A 24,616-nucleotide genomic window follows, 5' to 3' on the forward strand; every position below is an offset into this window, starting at 1 on the left:
GTTCCCTTATTATGAAAACTAAAATAACTGGCGGTGCCTCCAATAGAATTAAGTAAATAAAAGGTCTGTGCCTCTTATTAAGTCCTTTTATCTTGTTTTTTAAGTGTATTTTACCCCTTTTAACCAGCTCTTTTCAAAACATGAATGTGATTGACTTTGACACACCAAATATACTTCAAAGGCATTAGAAAAACAGTTTGGCATTTATTACATGCAGTCATCAATATACTGTGCACCCACAGTCCCACACACAATCAGAATAATCAGAAAACCCTCGTTGCAGGCCTGAGTCGTGGCTTGGGAGCGTAGAGGCCTAAAAACTGTGATGGCCGCTTCACTAGTTCACACAAGCAATAAACAAAAAAGGCACGTGCACGTTTGTCAGTACTCACGAATCCAAAACATATTCAGAGGGGAAAGTGAGGGGAAGCTGGGTAATGGACGGCAGGCAGGGCGCAGAAGAAACAGCAGCAATAGTCTACAGCAGCACACGCGGGAAACAGTTCTCCATAGTGGTCCCAAGGAGCTTTCCCGATCCTCACTTACAGTCACAAACGTCCATCTCCTCTTGTAGATCACAACATTCCAAACCATAGGCTAACTGGTCGTCAGCCATTACATTATGAACATTATTGATCTCCTACAATAGTCACTGTTCAGTTATAATTCGCTTCTGCCTCTCCAACACACTGAGCCTGGCCACACACGACTAAGCCCCACCCCTCTACCTGAGAATGGGCTTGGATTGGCTGTTAGTTTCAGGACAAGCCAATTAAACAAGGACAAAGCAAAGATTGACATATAATACTGCTATACAAGTTAGGTTGTTAGGGGAACAAAAGTGCTGAATCATGTACATATCAATCAAACTATGCTCATTTGCATGAACTGTAACCTTTGAACTGTAAAGATTATGAGTCTCTTATTGATATAAACTTGTATCCACCCATATCTATACTTATGCACTTTTAACTTGGTTTTTAGAAAACTATTTACATTCTGATGTCTGAATTAATTTTTAGCCAGGGCTACACCCTCCCCCTTCTGAGTGTCTAGATGTCCTCATCAGACACCTTTAACTTTTTGGATTTTTTTTTTTTTCTTTGAAGGGTGCTTCCTTTTCTCATCATCAGACATCCTCCTGGATGGTTTGTACTTGTGCATTGACTCTTGAACATCTTCCTCTGGTGGATTAAGATTGAACTGAATGACCAACCCATGATGCATGATGGTAACAGGCTCCTTAGATGGGTTGCAAGGTTGGTCATAAGTCAAGCGAATGACTGGTTTCAGTTCTTTCTGGGACTTTCGAATAATAGGAGCTTCTTTACTCCTTGCAACACTTGCAGGGGCTGAGCTTGCTCCCCCTTCTAAATCTGGTTCTTCAACAACATCATCACTAGTCTCTCCTGCATCAGATTCCAGTCTAGAAGGTGTAGTGTCTTCGGAGAATTCTGTTTCCATTGCTGGTGGATCTTCCAAGACTTCAGAGCTCTCCTCCTCCTGGCTGTCATCATCCCCAGAGTTTTGATAGGGTATTGAGAGGTGTCTCCTGATCTCATCCACATCAAATGATTGAGGGTTACAGGCAGTTTCAAACTCTGCGTCTGATGAGGCTGTGTCACTCTCCCATGTTGGAGCAGCAGACGTGTTGGTCTTTGACTTGGTCGGGTAGGCTGTGATCTTGTGACAGGTTTTCTCTTCACAGGTCCTACATCATCAGGAGGGTTGGACATCCTAACCAGATACCCTATAGGCAAAATATGGTCTCTGTGCAGAGTTTTGACTACACCAGGTCCATGTTCTGGTTTGACCTTGTATACTGGCAGGTTCGGCAACTTCTTCACCACAACATACGGTGTGGGTTTCCATCGGTCTTGCAGTTTGTGCTTTCCAGTTAGCCCAAGGTTTCGAAGAAGGATTCTGTCACCTTCGGCCAAGGGCAGATCTCTTACACGTTGGTCATAGTGTGCCTTATTTCTCAGGTGACTCTTTGTAGCTGCCTCAGATGCCAGCTTGTAGGCACTCTGCAACTCTATCCTCATCCAGGCGACGTACTGCTGGTAAGAGGATTCACTCTCTCCATCAGGTGATGTACCAAAGCATATGTCGACTGGTAACCTTGCTTCCCTGCCGAACATCAGGCAATATGGAGAGTATCCAGTAGCATCAATTTTAGTACAGTTGTACGCATGTACTAGTTGACTGATATGCTGGCTCCAGCATTGCTTCTTTACAGTGTCCATGGTACCAAGCATCGCCAGAAGAGTGCGATTGAATCTCTCCGGTTGGGCATCACCCTGCGGATGATAGGGAGATGTGCATGACTTACGGATCCCAAGCATAGACAGGAGCTCTTTGATCAGCCGACTCTCAAAATCTCTGCCCTGATCAGAGTGTATCCTTGCGGGTAGACCGTAATGCACAAAGTATTTCTCCCATAGTACTTTCGCTACAGTGAGAGCTTTTTGGTCCTTGGTAGGAAATGCCTGGGCATAACGCGTATAGTGATCTGTCACTACTAACACATTAGCAACGCCTTTGGAATCAGGCTCTATCTGCAGGAGGTCAATACAGACTAGATCCAAGGGGCCATTACTTGTTATCTGATTCAATGGTGCGGCACGTTGAGGGAGTGTCTTTCTGGAGATACATCTTCCACAGGTTCGAATATACTGTTCAACCTCAGTTGTCATACGTGGCCAGTAGAATCTGTCTTTGATCAGTTCAGTGGTTCGTCCACTCCCATGTGTCCACACTCGTCGTGCATCGATCTTAATACCACAGTCCGGTGTCTCTCAGGTAAGACAAGCTGCCGAATATCTCTTCCAGACTGTTTCTTTGTTACTCTGAAGAGTATTCCATCTTTTGACTCAAGTTTACCGCCTTCACGAATGAGCAATGCAGTATCAGGTGGGTTGCTTTTATTATGAGTCAGTACCTTATTAGTTTCGATCGCTTTCTTCACAGGTCCAATCACTGGATCCAAGTCTTGGGCTGTCTGTTTGTCTTTTGGGCTCAGCTGGTCAATGGTGCTGAGACCTAAGTTCACTGGAAAAGCATATGCATCTGGTACAGCTGTTGCGGGAGCTCCTAGTTGCTCCACTAGTCTGACCGGAGCACCTAGTGCTTCACTGACACAGGCTTGCTTGCAGATGGCTTTGATGCCTGACGGTAAGATGTTTGTAGAGTCATTAGCCTCTCCTTTGGCATACTGCCGGGACAACAGGTCAGCATCAATGTTTTGGCGTCCAGGACGATACTGGATGGTAAAATCATAAGTGGCTAGGGCAGCCAGCCAGCGATGTCCAGTGGCATTAAGCTTGGCTGAAGTTAGCACATACGTTAACGGGTTATTGTCAGTTCTCACGGTAAACTTAGCGCCATACAGGTAATCATGAAACTTGTCCACGACTGACCACTTTAGTGCCAGAAATTCCAACTGGTGGACAGGGTAGCGCTGTTCAGAGACACTAAGTTTCCGGCTTGCAAAGGCTACTGGCCTGAGACCTTCTGGGTATTCCTGGTTCAGAACAGCACCCAAACCATTCATGCTGGCGTCTACATGCAAAATGTAGGGCTTGATGTGGTCCGCGAATGCCAGCACAGGGGCATGAATTAGGCACTCAATGATCTTTTTGCAAGCATCTCGACAGGCCTGGCTCCAACGCTACATTTTGCATAAATGGGGGCTCCGCTGGGAATTATTAATATTCATTGAGTTATCAGACAACACAAGTAAAAATCTCTTAGGCATCTTAAATAATTAGTAACTATAAAGTAAAAACTCTTATTTTTTAGCACGTTGCAAGTATGGCAGGTCAAGCGAGCAGACCATCACAGCTTGATTTGTTTAACTGGTGCAGAGGAGAGGGAGTAGATGTAAAACATGCCCTATTAATTTATGGAGTGCCGAAACACATCACAGTAGATGTTATAGAAGAAATAGCAGCAATAGTCTACAGCAGCACACGCGGGAAACAGTTCTCCATAGTGGTCCCAAGGAGCTTTCCCGATCCTCACTTACAGTCACAAACGTCCATCTCCTCTTGTAGATCACAACATTCCAAACCATAGGCTAACTGGTCGTCAGCCATTACATTATGAACATTATTGCTCTCTTACAATAGTCACTGTTCAGTTATAATTCGCTTCTGCCTCTCTAACACACTGAGCCTGGCCGCACACGACTAAGCCCCACCCCTCTACCTGAGAATGGGCTTGGATTGGCTGTTAGTTTCAGGACAAGCCAATTAAACAAGGACAAAACAAAGATTGACATATAACACTGCTATACAAGTTAGGTTGTTAGGGGAACAAAAGTGCTGAATCATGTACATATCAATCAAACTATGCTCATTTGCATGAACTGTAACCTTTGAACTGTAAAGATTACGTGTCTCTTATTGATATAAATTTGTATCCACCCATATCTATACTTATGCACTTTTAACTTAGTTTTTAGAAAACTATTTACATCCTGATGTCTGAATTAATTTTTAGCCAGGGCTACCTACATAAGGCCCAATCCCCCTGGAGTCCAGACACTGGTGGTGGTGATGGGAGGTGCTGCATTTCCGATAATGAATGAGGAGCATGACTGTGATGCTGACTGGAGGTGACTGGGGTGGAGGGTTCCGCTTAAGCTTCATTTGACAATTTTAACTAAGACTGTGTTTTGTGAGGTCACAGTGCACTTTGATTACCAAAAAATTGAATCAGTTCATCCTTGAGTCGAAATGGACCTTTGAGCCAAAATTCAAAGAAAGTCCCTCAAAGTGTTCCTGAGATATTATATTACATTCACAAGAATGGTTTGGACAGACGGACAACTCGAAAGCATAAAGAAAAAGAAAAAAAGAATGTAGTGCATCACAACAGACTGCCGTCACACTGATAAAAATAACATACCCTACAACTGCGATTAATAGCCCGGGCTTTTATTAGCTTCAATCACTGAATCGCTTCCTACTCTCATTATTACTCTCAATAATTTCTGTCATATGCATTGACTGTGTTGTAACTCTGTTATGTTGTTCATTCTGTACACATGACATCTACTGTACTTCTGTCCATCCTGATAGAGCAGGGGTCACTAATAGGCGGACCGCGGTCCGGATCCGGACCCAGGACCTAAAACCGATTTTATTTTGACAGAGCGATTCTATTTTCAGACTTTACGGCACTTGTTCAGCGGTGCAGGAAACACACCGACCAATGCCTTGTAAATCACATCACGTGATGCAGCTCAGCCAATCAAATATGGGTATTCTGACAAGTTTCCTGACTCAAGTCAGATTTACACACACGGGGGAGAGACGAGGAAAGAGAATGAAGAGCAGGAGAATTACGTGAGTCAGAGAAGTTATTTCACATGACGTTCTCCAAAAAGAGAAAAGTGGTCAAAGAGACCAGAGTCTTTAACCAAGAATGAACAGACTCTTATAGGTTCATTCTTCCCACTGACATTTTAGAACTAGTATGTCTCATATGTTCAGAGACCGTGACGATTAATAAAAGCAGTAATGTGAAGCATCACTACGAGACACAGCACAACTCTTTTGAGCAAACGTCCCCACACACATCTGAAATGAAGACAGAAAATAAACCTAAGAGCCCAATATGATCAGAATCCTAAGGCATGAATTCACTGTCCAACAATGATGTTAACAGAGAGAATAGAGCAACAAGTGGTTTAATAACCACAGATAAAGTCCATGCTCTGATTTATCTTTTTAGAAGATGAGAAAAATATAATATTGTGGCTTTTTTGATTGACATCACTTCACCCTGAATGAACTGAATTTAAAGTTGCAGGACAATTCAGTGAAATTAATGTTTCTAAAATTAAGTATTTTAAGATGCACATTTTTCAAAAGCTTTCTTTTATGTAATTTATTCTTTATTCCAGCCCTTATTTTACTTGAAATGAGAAGAACATTTATTTATGTATTTCTATGTATTATTTATAATCCATCCAGTTAAATTTGAAAACTGAGAATAATAATTGTTAAAATATAATTGATGTGTACTTTCTTTATTTGATTTGACAGTTGACTACACAGAGATGTTACGACTACTAGGCTTCTTGAATATATATATGGCACTAAATAGCGCAAGTTAGATATTATTGTAATGTTCCGGACCTTTGCACGAGGAGATTTTGTCAATCTGGACCTTTTGGAATTTGAATTGAATACCCCTGTGATAGAGGATCCCTCCTGTTGCTCTCACTAATGTCTCTCCCTCTTTTCTCCCCGTTAAAGGTGTTTTTGGGGGAGGTTTTCCTGTACCGATGTGAGGGTCCTGGGACAGAGGATGTGTACAGATTGTAAAGCCCTCTGAGGCAAATTTGTAATTTTGGGCCATACTAAATAAATTGAAGAAGAAGAAATTTAACTCAACCGGCGTGTATTTGAGACAGGCCTTTCATTCATTTTGCACAAAACTCATGCTCAGCAAAGATGGGAAATACTATCAAATTGTTTATTTAAACCAGGATGAATATTACGGGTATAAACATCAGGCTATGGAATAACGAATCAAATATGAATCACTCATATGATCTAGCTCCGAGATAGTTAACAACACTCGTTTTATGGCACCCGACACATGGGCACAACACCTCTCTTTATCCTTTTAACGCCCACCTGCCCGTCAACCACAAGGCTATCTGGCATATCGAAAAGGAAAAGGGGTGAAAACTTAACAGAGAGACGTGGGGATACTTTTGTTTTGTACCCAGGAAAGTAACGTAAACAAGCATATCCAGCAGTAAGATGCAGGGAGCAGAGAAAATATGTTTATGTCAGTCAAATGAATTACACATAATGTGTGGCGCTCATGGTTTCCATAAAATGAACTGAACGATTGAGTTGTGGAGGATCTAACCGATCTAAATATCGTGTGGCACGTCCATATGAACAATTGTTACCTAGCGTCTGGGACCTGCGTTTATTTGTCCAATCGTGTAGCCACGCTCGGTGAGTAAAGAGGACTCGGCATCTACTAGGGGGTTTGCTTTTAATTGTTAATTTAATTGTACGCTTTAAGGTATTGAGGTATGACATTTAGGTGTGAAAAAAGCTACAGATAGTGTCTGTACTCCCAGCCTGCAGTATAGCCATCAGCTGTGGTGTCTTACTTGTGAATGGGAACGAGATGACCCCACTCTCACCTCCCTATTCCTCTCTCTCTTTCCCAGTTTGTTCCACCGCTCTCTAACCTTTTTACAGGCTTTCAGCTTGTGTCAGCTTGTGTATGTGTGTGTCTGTGTGTGTGTGGTATCAGCATTATTATTACATTTTCATGTAACTTGGATCCCCACTGGGGCCGAGAGGAGCAAGTCGGTCTTTTAATAAAATAACGAGGGAGGCAGAGAATGAAGGGAAACATAGGGCAGCACAGTAATGGTGGAGAAAAAATAAATAAATAAATAACTCAGAACAACAATTTGTTAAGGTTACACCAATATTTAGGTTTACTGATAATCATATTTATTTCCGGAAGGAAAATCATGCAGTTTGCTCACATGAGTGAGTGAGTGTGCACCTCTGTGTCTGTCCACAGTTAATCACCACTAAACTGCATAATATTTTGGATGCTCAGTTATGGCTGCATGCTACAGGAAGTCTTGTGGTTGCTGTGACACTTTCTCAAACCACCTTTTGTTTTATAGTCATGACCTACCTGCTGGCTCCTCACTATCGGTCTGACCCCTATCAGACATCACCGAACCCAGGGACACAGTGGGGGAAACCAACAAATCTGACCTCGCAAACAATTCAAATGTAGCATTGAGCACTGCACACACTCACTTTCTGCTTCCTTCTTTAGTGCAGTAGTCTCAAACTGCTCAGATTATGGGATTGGCTGACGAGAGAAGTACATGGCTCAATTTACCACTAGCCGTTAGAATCTAAAGACAAGCCACAGAAAGCATTCCCTCTATTCCTATCTTAGAGGTTTTGGGAATCCAGATAGGAAAATACTGAATAAGAAAACTAAAAGTAGAAATTCTTTGCCATCTAATTGTTATCAGAAGCTTCAACTAATTCTTTGATATAAAGTGAGATGACAAATGGAGATAATTCCACTAGGTGGCTATTCATTTCTACTTCCAAGTATCCACACAGAGCCTTTTGTGAGTTACATTCTCTAAGGTTAGGCTTCTGACATAAACAATAGCTTCCCTGAACAACACTTCTTTTTCTCAACAATGAAAATGTGTGATACTGACCTAAAATATAGAGATACACAGAAATGTCTGAGGTTTGGATTTCATTTCATTACTGACAAAACAACCCCATCGCCAGAGTTAAATGTTGGCATTGTACGGTACAAACCATGGATACATTCAATCTTGATGTTTCTGAACCAAAACTATATATTTCTATAAACATGTAGATCAAAGTTACAGTGTTTTAACCTCTCGCTGCGCTTTTGCTGTTTTGAAACTAAACTCTCAATTACGTTTAGCTAACAACTTCTTGGTTAGGTTTAGTAAGATATTATGTTTTGGGTTTAAATAAGCATGTTACTTTTGGTTTCACACGGGACACAACAGCAGACTGCTGGGTGAAAGTCCTGAGTTTGTCCCATCCATCCATGCCGAGCTCCTACCTAACCGGCCTTAATCAAACTTATTTGTGAAACGGCAAAAATAAAAGTAATCCAGGAGAAGAAAACACTCCCCCGGCTCATAATTGACAATGCAGTTTCTTTGTACGGGAACGTTCTTTTCAGCACACCAAGCTGGACAGTCCATAGGATGAATGGAATTGAACAGTATCTGTAGAACCCTTTCAAAATGTCGGAGGGTTCCATCTGGGAAATCAACACCAGAGAAATCCTTTAACCTGCTCAGTCCCCAGCAGCTGAAGATTGTCTTCCCAGTAAGTACAGATGGGCTCTTAATTAAACAGGCTGGTACAATAAGAGATGTTATCCGGTCTATCCTCAAACATGAAAGCTGCTCAGACCTCTTTACTTCCATTAAATACTATTAGTTTAGTTTTGCTCCATGTCACCTACTTGCGGTTTCTGAAAAGGTCATAGAGATCGTCATTCTTCTTCTACACGCTACATTAAAACACACAGACTTACCACAAGAGCAGTTCCTGGAATTCCACACAGTTATCAAGCATTTGATAACTTGCCGAATGAGGAAGCACACAATCATAGTGCACATTATTGTCCATGGTAATAGTAGGTTCGCCTTGCCTCACGATACGCTTAGTTAGTCCATCATTCACGTCTTACATCGGCATACTAACCAAGCAGGTTCTTCACAGGCGGGTGTCAACAGACTGATATAAGAAAAGCTGGATTTCAAGAATATTCTGAATACTCTGAATGTCAGAGAAAATTCGTAAAGCTAACTCCCTGAGGAGCATCCCTGAAGCCCTGGTTAAAAGCGAAGCTGACGTCTGCCTGAGTTAATGAGTTTACCGCAGAGCTGCAGATCACATCTTACAGATTTACCCTACTGCCTTAATCACCATATTAGTTGAGGACTCCTCAGGGAACCCAATCAAACTGTTTACAAATTTAAAAAAAGGCCCAGTAGACATCTCTGAAACCATTTTGGAGGTATTTTGACAAAATTGTCTCTACCATGTTTTGGATTAGTTTCTGATCTGACGGTGGCACTGCTTCGTCCTTTTAACTGGAAAAGACAGACACCTCTAAAAAAGGGATGAGGAGGAGAGAAGAGCAGGCCTGAAGAAGCAGCGTAGGCTTATGGTTTGCTTCAGGGGAACATGATGCTCAAAAGCAAGGATCATTTTATCTTCTGACACAATGATTGCAAGCGAAACACGAGAGGTTATGTTAGAGTTGTCTACCAGGAATGTGCCCTTTCATGTATTTGGTTGGCCATCGCCTTGCAGAATGATGTTTCATTGCTTTGGAGCAAAACTTTTGTCGGACGATGCAGCGCTTATTCTGCCGGGTTCCTCAGCATTGTGACACGCGCTGTTCCAATGGAGTAGTCTCATTGAATGAATGATGAGTCTCTATAATAACTGTGGTCAACTAGCCTATTGAAAATAAATCTCCACAAAAAATGTTTAATCAATCAATCTCTTAGGTGTTCAAGCAACTGTGAACGAAGGCATCAACCAATTGCGCTCATGTTTCTCAAACTAAAACGTCTTTTCCATGAAGAAAAACCTTCAGTGTCGTTGTCTGCTCCTCTTTCAATGAAGAAATACTCTCCACTTCTCATAGAACTGAAGCTATGTCAGCATCTACGCTAACTGTCTCTTTAGGAACCGCCATTGTTGCCAAACAGTGGCCTCTCTGTGTCGTCTAACCCGCACCAGGAGCTCCGCACCAGGAACTCCGCACCAGGAGGGACGCTGAATGGTCCAGACACAAACGTGTTACTTGAAGCCTGACCAAATGAATTCTCGTGTGACCTCGCAAGCATCCTGCTCTCATGAAGTCGAGCATTTCACCTGACCTTAGAGAGAGCATTACTGTCTATAAGTGGGGCTAACACTTAAGTGACTAATACTATTAGACAAGGAGATCAACCACACTACCCCAGTGATTGTGTATCAAAGACATATTTACAATAACTGAAAATAAAATCAAGTTCCCTCATGTTTAGGAGAGCTTGTTGTCATATTTGCTGCTAAGTCTGCTTTGGGCTCGTTGGTAGTACACGCTGCACTGCGACAGAAGAAGTCCTGCTAACCAGATCAGAGGGGACACAGAGGTTAATCCAGACTGGGTTTGGAGCGCCACAGATAGACGGTGAGCCCAGCTGAACCCTGTGGACTTAGTGACCTCAATCTAGACACCACACACACACACACATACGCGCACACACACACACACACACACACACACACACACACACACAAACACGGCTGTGAGGACTTCCTATTGACTAGACATGTTTCCTAGTCATTGTACAGTTCATGTGTTGTGACTCAAATCAACTGCAACAACGGGGATGGAAGAGAACACCAAATTCAGCTACTTTTCATCAGAGGTGGATAATACAAATGAGGCAGACAGAGAGAGACATTTGGCAAAGCTTTATGTTTGTACTTTCTATGAACAAAAGGATTAACTGCAGTTTCCTTCATGTCACATCACAATCTTGACTATTGTCAAACAGAGAATTCTAGACAACACATCGTGCTTCACTGGAGCTAACGTCACCAAAAAAAGACTTAATTTCATAAACCGTGCTTATAAACAGGGCTGTGTATTGGTAAGAATCTGATACGATACGTATCACGATACAGGGTTTAACAATATAATGTGACATAAATGTTCATGTTGTCTGTCATTTTGACAGACAGGGTTACATCATAACCTATTATTACCCGTCATTTTAATATGTATATAGCACTGTGTATACTGTACATGTGTGTGTTTGTGTTTTTAAATCATTAATATACAGAACAAGCTTATGGATCTATCTGTAAGAGAATGGAGAGAAAAGACGAACAGAGAAACGTCACCGACCGTAGGGTCAAGTTCCATGATAAAACACATAAAGCAGATCAATGATATTTTTCCAAATTTGCCTCGGACAGACGACTTCTCATGACGTCTCTATTTAGTTCTGAAGGCTGAAGCCTTCAGCTGCACCGGCTCAGCGCTGTGACCCGTAGTTACAGACGCTCCAAGGCCTCCAGTCCGTCAAAATGATGGACGGCCTTTAGATTTTTCCATCATTGTTAAAAAAGTTCAGTCAATGACGGAAAATATTCGGTTAACGCGACCTATGTGGGACACATCACGATACTGTAAGCAAAGTGATGTGTTGAGATGTTTTTAAAGTATAATTCTGAGAAAACTGATAGTATAAAAAACACCTAAAACCAGAGTAAAAAGAGTTTAGTTATACTTTGTTTATGCAGGCCCTGTAACATCCAACATCACTGCACCAGTTCTTGTCTGCCACCAATCTTTGCATGTAAACTATTCATTAAAAATCAATAGGGATTTTGAGAATCGATACAGTACCACAAACACAATATTGCGATACTCAAGTACTACTTGTACATTGAGGTTAATATTGTAGGTTTACTTTGTGTATGCTGACATTAAAACCTGTGCTAGTAAAAATTGGAAATTATTTTCTCGTTTAACTGGGTCTCTTTACAGACAATCTGTGATAAGAATGAAAATAAAGTACGACTGTATTCATGGCAAATGTCACTTCATATCATGAAATCATGATATATGCATCAATATAATGTTTAGAGACAAAATAACCACATTAATGCAGCAAGTGATAAATCTGAAAAAAGTCATGAGAAAGTCTTGCTCATTGATTTGTAAAAATGCCCACACTGGCTACACTAAATGATAAGGCAGAATCTCTGAGAATAGACACATTGATATTGTATCAACACCACACCATATATGGTAGGGGTGCAACGGATCACAAACCTCACGGTTGGGTTCGGATCACGGTTCTTGAGTCACGGTTCGGATCAGCAAAGAAAAGGGGAGGAGACAAATATAACTTTGCTTTCTATTTATTAATTAAAGAACTTCAAAAACACTTAAAGCAAAGAACTTTGGGCTATAGTCTTACATAAAAACAAAAATAATGAAGATGTCCAATTTGAAACAAAAAGATAAAATAAATAAATAAAAATAAAACATTCAAGAATACTCAATTCTGAGCTAGCTTCCACTGTTTCAACTGAACTAAACTGCTCGGCAACAACTTGGGTCTATGTTTACTTCCTGTCAGGTTATGTCATTCAAATACACTGCAATAATGTTTACCATTATGTGAAATGGTCTACAACTTGTGTAGACCATTGTGGAGGGGGCGTGTCTATAGCTCCTGTCTGTGTGACTCTCACGGAGGGGGCGTGTCTATAGCTCCTGTCTGTGTGACTCTCACGGAGGGGGCGTGTCTATAGCACCTGTCTGTGTGACTCTCACAGAGGGGGCGTGTCTACAGCACCTGTCTGTGTGACTCTCACAGAGGGGGCGTGTCTGCAGCACCGGACTACGAATCTCCCACTCTTCCGTGATGAAGTGAGCGGTCACAGTCACGTAGCTCTTCGTTGCTCTGGAGGTCCACCCGTCTGTGGTGATGGCAACAAAGGATGCCTTAGATAATTAGTCCACAATCCTGATCTTTTCCTCTTCATAGAGGAAGGATCTTCATACTGAAGTGGTGTGTGAGGGGATTTATCGTGGCTCAAGCACTTTAACCTGATTTTAAAATCCCACACCGGAGTGTCCCCACACCGGAGTGTCCCCCGTCGCTGACAGACCAGGATGGTGGCGCTTCATATGTGTGGACATGCCCGATGTACTGTCGTTGTCGTATGTCTTTCTCTTTAAACAACCTACATACCGTAACGGTTTTGTCCACCACGTCATTATAAGTTACACAGAAGACAAAATACTCCCAAATTTGCGACTTAAATGATGCAGGAGCTTCTGTAGTTCCTCCGCTCGCCATGACTTTCACCGTTAAATGCTTCTAACATGCTCCGTTCATGTGAACAAACTACTGCTTTAGATCCTCGATCCCCGGCTCCGCTAGGCGCACGTCGATGTGTCCTTGAACAAGACACTTAACCCTAAAAAATTGCTCCCGTAGCTGTGCCTACAGTGTAGAAATGTGATAGAATCTGAATTGTAAGTCACTTTGGATAAAAGTGTCTGCTAAATGACTGTAATGTAATATCTGTTCACTGACACTCTGCATTGATATTTAGGGACTTGTTACTTGAAAAGGAACAGCAGCAGTAAAACTTTATTACACACTATGATGATTAAACTTAAAAAAATAAATAAATACTCAATTGATCGACGGTTCACAAGTGATCCGAACCGATCACGATCCGTTACACCACTATTATATGGTCATATCACACAGCCCTATCTGACATGAATTTTCATTTTTTCATGTTATCATACATAATTGGTATTAATGACATAACTGATGACATGAAAAATAATAAAGGGAATTGTAACTATAGCTTGGCAGGCTTAAACTAATTTACAAATCATAGGCTATATTCTGTAATATACAAAACAAATCTAAAAAAAAATAATAATAATTAAACAAAGGCTTGATTTTAGGTAAGAAGTAGAAACAATGTGTATCTTTAAAAAGAAAAACTTTAATTTTGCCTTGCCTTGTGTATAGAATGTATGGTCTGTCACACACTATGTCAGTTTATTTAGTCGGATTTGTAACTTTGTAAATTAAGGTTCGTCAGTGTACAAAATACCCCGTGGCAATCGGTGGGTCCTTCCTACCTAGTGTTATGCTAAAGTCTTATACAGACTTAATATGCAATATACACAATGTATTTGATTCAACAACAAGGCCACTCACACCACAACACAGCCTCAAGACAAAGCCCTACAACAGGATCCACACAGAACACTCGCCCCTCTCATGTTTTGCATTTTCAATAATGAATAGTGTTGGACACAGTGAGCTTTTCAAAGACATTTTAGTGATGATTGCGAGCGACAAACAATTTTTCAAAGGTTTTTCTGGAGACCCCCAAAATGTTGCTGTTGAGTCTTTCAGGGGGTCATATGTGTACTTAAACCTGAACCTGAAAGATATCAGCCAGGGTTCAGTGTTGATTAGAAGAAATCCAACCTGCTAGAAACATGGCAGCTGCTTGTGTTGCGAAGAGCCCGCTGTCTAAAAAGCTGATGTTACCCTCACCGTACAGCAGATGTCACTGAATAAAAAAATGCCTCTTATGTAACGTTATTAACCCGCCACACCAACACGCTCCGATGAACTCATACATCTCCTTGATCCCTGTCTGGAAGTCACAGCTTGTGGATGATCCACTGAGGTTAAAACACAGAGCTGCGTTCACTGTCCCACGTGTCCACGGAGAAACGGCTTCTCCGAGCTTACTTACAAGCTGTCGCCTCCTGCTAATGCCTCACACTCAAATGCATTTACTGTGAAGCACACAAGAAGTGGCCGAGTTGTAGTGAAAGCTTTGTGGGTGTAAATGTAGTGTATCTAATGTGGATCGGGGATGTTAAGCTGATCATTTTATTGAGAACAGACTGGCAGTCTTTTTGTTGGGACGGGCTGCAGCTCGTCTGGTGGAATCGTCACATTCAAAAACTCATCCCATCTGCAGGGATCACGTAGGTGCCCTATTTTAGATTGAAAACCCAGGAGGCAACCTCCAGTTCTGAAAAGTGAAGCCATGCTTCATGTCTTAAAAGCTGCATTCTCTCTAGTGTCCATCAGGGGGCGACTCCTCTGGTTGTATAAAAGTTTTGTATAAAATGACTCTACTTCTCTCTTGATTTATTACCTCAGTAATACCTCAGTAGTTACCTCCAGCGGACCCTACCTGTCACCCATGTGACAGGTAGGGTGTCTCATGGAAGATTGTCTTCTCCAACATGGTGTCGGTGACCACATGACAGATGGGGCTACAGCTGCTCATGCAGTATTCATTTACATGAAAAAATAACTGTACATATAATACTAACAGGGCTCAACAACAAGGTTAGCATGGGGCAAGTAAAATGCTACGTCGGGCTAGTAAATCTGGCAAAATTAGTTGTTTTTTTCTAGAGCTGATGAATAGCACTTTGGTCAACTTTTGTTGTTTATAAATGTGCTCTTTAAAATAACTAAACCCAAAATATGAGCCTTCTCATATCTGTTGAGCGTTGCACATGCTCAGTAGTCGGGCCGTTGCAAGAAAGTGGCGACGACAAAGTTTCTGAGCTGAAGTGCAAGTGAGCCTCTCAGTTATCTTGGAAAGAGGTTTAAATGGGTGCCGTTAGAGAGCACGTGGGCGAAAATACCAACTATGTATTGTGCAGTTTGCTGCAAGTTTGAGAGCAACGTGGATGAAACATAACAATTAACTGTGTTGTTATTTGATAATCAGTAATAAATGAAACAATGTGTAGAGGCAACAGGCAAGTCAAAGTTTGATTTCTGACCCACACGAAAATGCCCAAAAAAGATCTATTTAAAATAGCAGCAGTAGTAATACGTGCTAAAGTCTTAGAAGTACTCTAATATTTCTACTCCTATTACTGTCAGCTTAAGTAGCAGTGGCAGTAATAATATTAGTTGTGATAGTAATAAGAAAACAGTGGTAGAGCTCTCATAAACAGTACATGTCACGTATTCATGATGCCCATGTATCCTGGAATCCACAGAAAGCTCCAAAAACACCGGATCCTACAATTCCCATTATTCAACTTGATAGCATCTTTTTATCGGACACTCCCTTACACCCACGTCTGTCAACTCCACACATCCAGATTCTAAGTTCACAGTATCAATTTGTAGCCTCAAAGCGAGATAGCCCTCTGGTGGAGTGCTCCTTCAACAGGCTTCACACGTGTTTGGAATGAGCTTGACACTAAAGTAGTGGCACCATATAAACAGCTCTCAGCGCCCAACCTGAATGAACAGAAAAACTACAATCACCTCCTATCCCAAATTTCATCACTTCACCATTTTATCCTATTGGACATTCATGTGAAATTGACATAATTAGCACATGATTTCCTGAGTTATGGACAAAAACTTGTTTTGTGAGGTCACAGTGACCTTTGACCTCCAAATTTTAATCAGGTCATCACATGCAGCAAAATCTGGTTCTGAACAGTGAAGCCAAAGCCTCATGTGTTAAAGCTGCATTCTCTCCAATGTCCATCAGGGGGCGACTCCTCTGGTTGTATAGAAGTCTGTGAGAAAATTACATCTCTCTTGATTCATTACCTCAGTAAACATTGTAAACATGAGTTTATGGTCTCAATCTCTATTTTCAAGTCTTCTTCTTTCGTTCATCGGATGCAAAAGAGCCAAGATGGCGACTGCGAGCACCCGAGGCTTCAAACATCAGTCCACAAACCAATGGGTGACGTCACCATGACTATGTCCACCTCTTATAGAGTCTCTGGTTCATCCTTGAGTCCAGGTGAAATTCCCTCCAAATATCTAGCTGGCTAAATATCTGGACCTATTGGTAAGCCCGTCGGGGAGCGACAGCCAATGAGAGAGCAAGACACGTGTTAAGGGGAAAACTTGGAGGAGGGATGGCCTGTAAGTCCTCCAAAAAAACCAAGGGATAACTGCTACATTTATAGCATTTCAAAAATGGAATGTTCTGTCTTATAACTGAAGCATTTCTATGAGGTTATGAAAATTGTGTGGTGCTGAATATATACAGTCTATACATCCATATTCATATCATTTGAATATTTTCTTATTGAATTATTGAAATTATATTCATCCACCACCACATGATTAGACACTCTTTGTGATGACAAAATGTGCTCGAATCGTAAAGGGCGGAATTCAGAAAAATTAAAAACACGGAATTTGGGAAAAATAATTGTAATCTGGAAAACATGTGAAGAGATTTAAAGAGATTTCATAGTGTCCGTGTTTCAGCAGTCTGAAGCACTGAAGCAAGCTTTCATCCTGAGGTCACCATTTAGTGTAGTAATGTAAGTAGGGCTGCTTTAGCCTAACACCATTCATTATTCATGCTCACTTCAAACACACATACTCATTTCGAATGAAACCTTACAAGGCAAACCACACAGACACACACACAGCCTCTCTAGCTCATACTGGCTGTAACCAGGGCCCTAAAACGAACCCTGGAAGATTACAGTGCGTAAACGGTGGAACCTGATCAAAATCTATGATTGTAGCACTTTGAAAGTGTACTTTAATAAATACACTAAGAGCATCACGTTTCACACAGCAGAGAAAGACTAGATAGAGATAATATTTTGACCAATAAAATATCTGATCATATATCAATGAGCCATCAATGAGCCCTCATCTGTCAGTGGAGATCCACTGCTCCAGACCCTGAGGAAGTGAGGCTGGAGATGGAGGAGGAAGACATGGTGCTGTGTTCACACCAAACGCGACCAGATTACATACAAAGTCAATGCAAAGACGAGAATGGATGCAAGTAGGCGCGAAATCGGAAAAAATATTGTAGCCGCAGCTGAAACAGCTCTCTCTCTCTCTGATATACTTAAACACTAGTAGTGACGGAGGCACGAGGGACGGCTCAGCAAGAACCACAGACTGGCAGTGTGACAGCAAGCACGGCAGACCGCGTGTGCTCGGAGGCAAGGCAGGAGAGCACACGGCCAAGTCCAAACCAATATTGTGAAACCAATAAAGAACATTTTGAGAACGCTATCTGACTGTGTGCTGGCGTCATTGGTAGCAAGAGTTGTTACACTGGAGCCCACAGCAGATTGTAGCGCTGGGCCAGATGCTGGGAGGGATTGCGGCCATGCAGCGGGACCAGGCCTCGACGAACCGGCAGTTCCTGGGGGCGCTCCAGGCCCAGGCAGAACGGCAGGCCTACGCCCTGGAGCAGCTCGCAGCACGGGCAGCCCCGCCGGTGCCGGCCCCCTCACAGTTAGCCGGGGTGGTCTTACACAAAATGAGTGCCGCAGACGACGTGCAGTCATTTCTAAACACGTTCGAAGCGACGGCGGAGGCCTGCGGCTGGCCCACGGCGGAGTGGGCGGTCCGGCTTTTGCCTCTCCTCACCTACGCGGACATGCGGTCACCGATCGACTGGGCCTGTCTCCGGAGGACCACCGGTGGAGGTTCCATGAGGCCAGACTGGGACCCATTTGCTCAGCGGCTGAGGGACACCGCAGGCAGGTGGCTGCAGCCAGAGAGTCCAGGGGGGGCGCAGGAAGTTGTGGAGAAGGTGGTCCTGGAGCAGTTCGTGGGGGCGCTGCCTGCTCGAACGTCGGCATGGGTCCGCTATCAACGCCCCACGACACTAGGGGCCGCAATCACCCTGGCAGAGGACCACCTGGGGGTTCATTCCAGCGGCCCGGGGGACAGTGGCCGCCTGCTGGCTCCAGCCCGGCCGACGCCGGAACCCCGGAGGAGGCTGCTTCCGCAGCTCCTGGCACGGACCCCACCGGCTCCGCGGTCGACACCCCTCCCCTGTCCCGATGCACCGACCTTCCTAGCCCACAGGGGGTGCCTCAAGCGTCAGGGCTGGAGTGTTGGAGGTGTGGGCAGCCTGGCCATTTCACCGGAGTGCACGTGGATATCGCTTTGTGTTAGTCCTGGTGGATTACGCAACACGATATCCCGAGGCAGTGCTATTCCGCAACATTTCTGCAAAGAGTGTCGCGCAGGATCTGTTTCAGGTCATCTCCCGAGTCGGAATCCCGAAAGAGATTCTGACTGACCAGGGCACCTCGTTCATGTCACGCACACTGAGAGAACTTTACGGATTACTGGGCATTAAATCTATTCGGACCAGTGTGTACCACCCACAGACCGATGGTCTGGTCGAGCGTCTGAATAAGACTTTAAAGTCCATGATCCGTAAATTTATTAACGAAGATGTACGCAATTGGGATAAATGGCTTGATCCTCTGTTGTTTGCAGTGCGGGAGGTTCCCCAGGCCTCCACGGGGTTTTCTCCCTTCAGACTACTGTTTGGCAGGTAACCACGGGGGGTGCTTGACCTGATTAAAGAAAACTGGGTGGAAGGTCCGAGCACCGGGAAAAGTGAGATCCAATACGTCCTGGACCTGCGAGCAAAACTCCACACACTGGTTCGGATGTCACGTGAGAATTTGCTCCAGGCCCAGGAACGTCAACAACAGCTGTACAACAGAGGGGCCAGGCTGAGACAATTCACACCGGGAGAAAAGGTACTTGTATTGCTTCATTCTTCCAGCTCTAAACTCCTCGGTACGGAGGTGGGTATGGACGTGGGTACATAAATGGGTAAGGACCTGGGTACGGAGGTGGGTATGGACATGGCTGTCGCTGGCACAAATGCATAAAAATAGGGTGCTCGAGAGTGTTTAACCACAGGTGTGTGGTTTTCACATCGGGCAGGTGGTACGGATTGGGCAGTGAGTGACACATGTTGTTGTTCCTGTTTTGTGCAAATCAGCTATTTAATGATTGTAGCGGCGTTCCGTCTGTGTTGTTCATTATTAAGCCGCAAATGAGCTGCAGACACAGTGACTTAATTTTCTTACGCGAATGACAGGATATCTTTTCCTTTTATCTTTATTTTACGCAGCAAAGCGTTAAATAAATACACAAATAATATACTCTGTCACACGGTAGAAAAACTATATGCTCTCGTGCCTAATGCAGCTCTTCGGTTTTGCACCGGCTGCCGTCATGACGTCATTAAATCACGAAAAAGGGGAGCGTCAATCATTAACATAAATGCCTTTTGATATATTTTACATATCGTAGTTCCTACACAATGAGCATAATTCAGAAATTAAATGATTAATATTCCCGAAATTCCAATTAACTAATTATACGCTTGTGGCTCTTACAATGATGTATGATAACCTGATATCAGATCGCTACACAGACTTGCAGACTTCCCGCTACCCGATCCAGCATCTTAGTTTCAGTTTCCGTTCTCATACTGGTATCCGTATGAGAACTATTTATTCCCAAGTCAAGTGTAACAACTCATATATTTCACTCGCCAAATGTGATCAAGTGTTCCTGGACGCTGCAGCCTTGGGCCTAACGCTGAAGCTCCAGTCAGAGCCAGGAAACAGCCTGACTGTTGCATAGACCAAACTATCCAGCATTACTCATCAAGACTGCAGACAGAAGCAGTGCTCTGTCAGCAAGGCTCTCACTGTGGCCCTGATGCAAATATTCCAGGACTTTTCCTTGACTGTATAACTATGTTGAAGGGCCTCAACAACCAAGAAACTCTACAGATCAGACTGCATGCGAGGTCTGGAACTGGAGCCCGCTGCGTCTCGGAGGCGGCGGCGGCGGCAGGAACTGGAGCCCGCTGCCTAAAGCCTAACCGTGACATTCTCCTGACTGATACCTTTCAACAATCAGATCCCTCTGATGCTTTGGAAGCTCTCTGCGGACCATGGCTTTTGCTGTAAGATGCAACTAAGTAAATGTCAGGAAAATCCTACTAGAACAGCTGAACTTTATTTGGGATTAATCAAGAGTCACATTAAATGATTGCAGGTGTGTACTGACTACTATTTACCATGAGTTTGAATGTGATTGGTTACTTCTGAGCCCAGCCACATCCCCAGTTATAAGAAGGTGTGCATATTTATGCAACCAGGTTATTGTAAGTTTTTTATTTTTCCCCGTAAAAGATTTCAGTTTGTTTTTCAATTGAATTGTTCACGTTATAGGTCACATTAACGGTGGAAAAAGTTCTGACATGATTTATCTTGGTCTCATTTTTTTTACATCACAAAAACATGGCATTTTAACAGTGTGTAGACTTTTTATATCCACTGTAAGAAACCCGAGCTGGAAGATCCTCCAGTGTCATTTAGATCTACGTTTTGGCCAGAACCAGAGGGCCAACGTCTCTGGAAAACACTCACAACATGCAATTCTCATGTGCTTTTTAATCGGTCGATCGTGACCGCACCAAGCAGAGTCATCCAGGGTTTATCCCTGGCCCTGTATAAATGATCATACACTGCACACGTCCAGGAATTATCCAATGCCCCAGCAGCCGTTCTCACCACCACATAAGCATGGACCTCAGGGCTCAGGAGAGCCACTGACCTGCAAGAAGCTTCAACTGCATCGCTGACTTTAATGGTCAATTCAAGCCAATCGTATGCTACACCTGTTTTATAGAAACATAGTTATATGAACTTGTTCATAGAGTCCTCAGTAATACGTTTTTTTTCTTATTATTTTGAGGCACCAATTCATGTTTGCATTTTACAAAACTAATTACAAATATTGTGATTATTTTTGTTTTTCCTTTCTGTATTGAAAACCTAGCAAGCCCTGACCCCAAAACCAAATCACTTACCAAGCTGTGGATTTAGTGATCTGCACTCACTTACACAAATAACGGACACATCAATAATTTCAAAACAATAGGATGTAACGTGACACAGAATGAGGTTATTGTATATAATACTGGGGAAAAACAATATGTCCAACACCCCCTGATATGTAATAACCCATTTATACACAAGAGAAGAACTGCCACTGTCTACTCCTGCGACACTGCCGAGACGGACAGCGGGAGGCGCAGACTGCACGTGTCAGGAGCTGCACATTAGCAGTGACACAAACACCAACTCCACCTGCGTGCGTGCGTGCGTGCCTGCATGAATGCATGTGTGGTCGTGGTCGCGCGCGCTCTGGTGGTGGTGCAATGCAATGCCAAACCCCCACCGATACAGCAGCACAGCCATGGATGTCTTACAGCCCGGAATGTCACTGTGTTCCTGAGCTGGACGCTAGCTCTGGAACACTGAACCACAACAACAACCCGGACCTGCTGCTGTTCATACAACACAACACACACACACACGCACCTCTTCAGCTAAACTGACAAACGCTGCGTTGAATTAATGTGTCTAAGCTGCCGTCTGTATGACAGTATGCCGAACAATAGCCATATTTTCGACATGTCTGCAAGAAAAGAAACAGGTCCTGCGTACCGTCAACGACTTCAATAACGGTCCACACATTCGAGGTATGACAGGCAGCCAGGTTAGCATCACAACTAAGCTAGTTAGCTGTTCTTACCTGGATATCCAGCTCCAGAAAACAAAGGATGCTGCTGCGGTTTCTCTCCGTTAGGTTGATGCGTCTGTTCGGCCTGACAGCATCCTGTTACCAGCCAGCAGCTCCCCTGTCAGACTGCATGGCAGTAAAACAGGCACTTCCGTTCACAACTTTCACAATACAGGCCGATTTGTGTCTAAATTGTGCATCTTGATTACGATCATTTTACCTACGTTTATATGGGAGTAAACCCTGTGCATATTTTGGTCTCAAAATAGACAGAAAGCCTGTCGTTATTATTTCCTTTGTTAAACAAAAAAGGACAATGAAATGTGCATTTTAACTAAATATAATTACGTAAGTTACTTATGTTTTTTGTTTCAATGCAAAACCCACAACATTTGTGTGCACCTCTAGTGAGTGTCATAACCCCATTACAGTACAGCCCAAGTTTGCTGTTATTAAATAATCTGCTATGCATGTTTTAATATAAGTCTTCAAAGACATTCCGAGATGTAAGTAAAGTAAAATAATTCACAAAGCCGAAGACATTATGAGATCTGATACTTTTTACACAGTTGAGGTTACCTTCGAAGTGTAAATTAAATCCTGCTCCTTTAAATCAAGATTTAATCAAGATCAAGACTTTTCTGTTTGCTGCTGCTTTTAATTGAACCAGATTCAAGGATATTAATCAATTTCTGCATTTTACTACTGTAGTTTATTTCTTACACTGCTTTTTATTGTTTAAATGACTGTTTTAATATTTCAATGAATGTTTTCAATTGTTTTTAAATCTCCTTTACTTTTGCCTTATGTTTTGATGCTTTTAATGGTTTTATGTGAAGCACTTTGAATTACCTTGTTGTTGAAATGTGCTATACAAATTGCCCAGCCCCTGCCTAGCCTTGCCCCTGCCTAGCCTTGCCATGCCCAGCCCATGCCTTGCTCTTGCCTTGCCCAGCCCTTTTTGAGGGATTAGGGTTAGGGTATTTTAATTACATTTAAGCAGTGGTGGGCCGTCAGGGCCTGCAAGGCCTTCTCTGCTGGCCTAAACAGAATCACAAAGTTATAGCTATTTTAGAATTGAATATTTTTTCTTAAATACACTACATGTATTATAATTTATAAAAATATTTTCCCATTATCTTATGTTCTCATTGCATAGCTACTGTCTTCCTCAGTTTCTCTGCTTCCAGTGCAGCTTGTTTTAAGTAGAGCTTTTATCCAATCAGATTTCACCTCTGTGTCTCTAGGTAAGAACAGAGGCCCAGGCCTGCAGACTCACAAGTGAATCCCTTTGCAGTTTAAGTGAATGGGGACGATATTGTTGATTGTCATATTCTTCAACCAATCAGATCTTTAGTTTGACATGTTGGACGTATTCTTTGACGTGCCAGCGCCTGCGAGCCGGCCTATAATGACGTCAGTATTACGTGCAGCTCAGTGTCCATGGGTACTTCTCAAGTCTCTTAAGTGTCGTTTCCTCGCTCCTCGATCCTCGCTTGAACCGGAAGTTGTTTCTGCGCCGCCATATTGACGGCCGTCCCAAAGCTCTAATGTAGCTCGGAGGAGCGAGGACCCACGAGAACAGACTTCCAGGAAGTCTTTTAATGGCCAACACGCCCCCTCATTGTTCATCAGTCATGTGATTGGACGCTGCAGCCGATTGGACTGACTGACTGGAGTTTAACACCAGAGTGAAGACGGATCAGAGAATAAACTCTAGATTATATTTGATTAGGTTTCTGATTCAACATCTGGTTTAAATAAATGTTCATTGTAGTCTGAACAACAAAAGGACCACAAACAACTTTCTTCATTTATTAGAAAGATTTGTGTTTTCATGATCTGATGTTTCCCTCAATAACTTTTATTATGGAAACAATTAAAGTCAGAGAGAGCTGGAGAGACGAAACACTTTTTACATCATTCCTGAGTGTTTGATGAGTTTTATCATTTAAGAGAAGCAATAATCATAATCTGAGTTATTTAATAATACATCTGTACAATTTCAAAACGTACAGACGCAAATAATTCATAAATAAGACGATCGCATTCCCCTGGTAGAAATCGATCCTGCGTTTATAAACAGAACACAGG

At 42.8% G+C, this 24,616-nt stretch overlaps 1 protein-coding gene across 3 annotated transcripts in view; it reads right to left on the reverse strand.

The window, feature by feature from the left end:
• fam110b (family with sequence similarity 110 member B) overlaps positions 1–22,647 on the reverse strand; it is a 52,007-nt gene extending 29,360 nt beyond the window's left edge. For 2 of the 3 annotated variants that reach the window (XM_031874897.1, XM_031874898.1), the window contains exon 1: positions 22,535–22,647. The gene's annotated coding sequence lies outside the window, so the exon portion shown is untranslated. Of the gene's footprint in view, positions 1–22,446; positions 22,512–22,534 lie in introns of those variants that run through there. The other variant, XM_031874900.1, reaches the window with a different exon arrangement.
• Between the last annotated feature and the right edge of the window lie 1,969 nt (positions 22,648–24,616).

The sequence above is a fragment of the Anarrhichthys ocellatus genome, unplaced genomic scaffold (assembly GCF_004355925.1).
Source record: "Anarrhichthys ocellatus isolate YVR2014 unplaced genomic scaffold, GSC_Weel_1.0 scaffold85, whole genome shotgun sequence".
Lineage (NCBI taxonomy): Eukaryota > Metazoa > Chordata > Actinopteri > Perciformes > Anarhichadidae > Anarrhichthys > Anarrhichthys ocellatus.